Source organism: Petromyzon marinus, unplaced genomic scaffold, assembly GCF_048934315.1.
Source record: "Petromyzon marinus isolate PM22_M1 ecotype Great Lakes invasive population unplaced genomic scaffold, UKy_Petmar_22M1.pri1.0 PM_G_Scaffold_78, whole genome shotgun sequence".
NCBI classification, from domain to species: Eukaryota; Metazoa; Chordata; class Hyperoartia; order Petromyzontiformes; family Petromyzontidae; genus Petromyzon; species Petromyzon marinus.
The window spans coordinates 32,501-35,000 of NW_027423033.1; the positions used below are offsets into that span (position 1 = coordinate 32,501).

The 2,500-nt window shown below is 39.4% G+C and overlaps 1 pseudogene; it reads right to left on the bottom strand.

The window, feature by feature from the left end:
* Nucleotides 1–2,500, bottom strand: part of LOC142920988 (28S ribosomal RNA) — a 10,543-nt pseudogene that overhangs the window by 2,811 nt on the left and 5,232 nt on the right.

Here is a 2,500-nt window from a genome sequence, read left to right on the forward strand (position 1 = left end):
AAAGAATAAAAATAACAAAGACCAATCTATATAAGTGCTCTTGAATAGGCTTCGTGTAAAAAAAATAGCAATAAAAAAATACCAAGTCTTCGTCTTGGAAAATAACAAAATCTAAAAGAAAAGTCTTCTTTGTGGAAAATAGTAAAATAAAAAAACCAAGACTTCACCTTGGAAAATAACAAAATCTAATCTAAAACATCTTAAATAAAGCTGGTTTGTAGTCTTCTCTCGAACTGATGTAGTGCAAAAATAAAGAATTAAAATAACAAAGTCTAATCTATATAAGTGCTCTTGAATAAAGCTTCCTGTAAAAAAATAGCAAAAAAAATACCAAGTCTTCGTCTTGAAAAATAACAAAATCTAAAAGAAAAGAAAAGTCTTCTTTGTGGAAAATAGTAAAATAAAAAAACCAAGACTTCACCTTGGAAAATAACAAAATCTAATCTAAAACATCTTAAATAAAGCTTATTTGTAATCTTCTTTGTAGGCAGAAAATAGTAAGTTACAGGACTCTCGAACTGATGTAGTCCAAAAAATAAAGAATTAAAATAACAAAGTCTAATCTATATAAGTGCTCTTGAATAAGCTTCGTGTAAAAAAATAGCAATATAATAAAAATACCAAGTCTTCGTCTTGGAAAATAACAAAATCTAAAAGAAAGGTCTTCTTTATGGAAAATAGTAAAATAAGAATACCAAGACTTCACCTTGGAAAATAACAAAACCATCTTGAAAAAAGCTTATTTTTAATCTTCTTTGTAGGCAGAAAATAGTAAGGCGAAAATAAAGTCCCCTCTAAGCTCTAAAGTAACAAATACGACGTGTTAAAAAAAAACTAACAATAAAAAAAAGAACCAAGACTTCGTCTTGGAAAATAACAATCTAAATTGTGGAAAATAGTAAAATGAAATAAAAACCGACTTCACCTTCGAAAATAACAAAATCAATCTAAAACAAATGACATCTTAAAACAAAACTATTATTTGTTTCGGAGGTTGTCTATGACTGTTCATAGACCGCATAATTTCCACAGAACATTCTCAGAATATCAAGAGAGAAAAGCAGCGTTCTGCGGGAAATCATCTTGGCCAGTGATGTCGTTCTGGGTTTGGTCAGGCCCAGGGAGGTAAGTACCTCGTTATTCTCAAGGGGCCACTTTCCTCTTGCCCCAACCGGGAATCCAAAGAATGTGACCTTGCTAGCCTTCGTCAGCACTTTGACTTGATCACCAAGAGGGGTATAGTACGAAACTTTGTGGGAGGCAGCATCTGACAAGGTATTCTTTGAAAGCTCAAAACGGACGGTGACATCGATCACAACCGCCTCCTCATCTTTTGCAAACACGAGGTCAGGCTTTCTCATCTCTCCCGTCTCGGATATGAACCGTGGCTCTTTGTATACAGACCAGCCCAATCTAGCCGCTTCGTCTGCCAGAATGTTACTGATCTTGTTATGTCGCGCAATTCTTGCTTTCTGTACTGCAGGACATTGACCGAGAATGTGCGAAAGGGACTCGAGTCTGGCAGAGCATTTCCTGCAGGAACGTAAGGCCCCATCTCTGCCTCTGTTCAAGCTTTCTCTTGTTGGGTAAATATTTGCCCTTAGTTGTAGTGCTGCGATAAAAAAGCATTGTTTAAAGCCGCACCATGGCCTCAACCAAGCATTACTGATTCTATCATGCGCAAAGTTTACAATGCCCCTTCCTTGAACCGGCTTTTCGCACCATCTCTGAAATTCATGCTCCCTCCAATCGCAGGGTCTCGGATATACAGGTTCTTTTGACACCGAGTCCCTGAGAACGAATGTTGGGATTGCATCACTGTCACCCCCTGCTCGTACCCACAAATTACGGTATTCTTCCTCCATACCCTGCGAGGACACAATATTACGGGTGATAGCATCGGACGAGTTTGCTATACGTTGCAGCCTTCTAACTTGAACCGAAGGGATTGTTTTTTCCAGTTTCAAGATGGCAAGGCCTCCGTCTCGGGCTCTGGCATATAACAGTCCATCACAAGTTGAAGCGGGAAGGTGGAGCCATCCTTTTACCGCCTTTCTAATCTCTTGGTCCAACCCACGGAGAGTTGATTGCTTGCAGTCCGAGTGGTCTGCAGGATATAACAATCTGGGTAGGGCATAGGCATTGAGTAGTTCAACCTTCTGAGTTGGCTTCAGAGGCGCCTCATCGATTTTCGAGATCCATGTCTTTAGCTGACAATGTAGATCAGGCTGTATAGTGCCAGTCCAAGGGCCAATTTTCAGACCAAGGTATTTCGTTGATTCATCAGGTTGGATCATATGGACATCTTTATTTTTGATAGTCCATGGGTCGCAGTTGTTCACCGTATATGAATCTTTGGTTGGGCTTATCATGAAGCCCTGGCACTTTCTGGCCTGAACCTCCAATCCCGATAGCCCACAAAATGATTCCAAGATCACTAGATTGGCGGCCATACCAACCCAAGATTCGCTCACCAACACCAAATCATCAGCAAACGCAA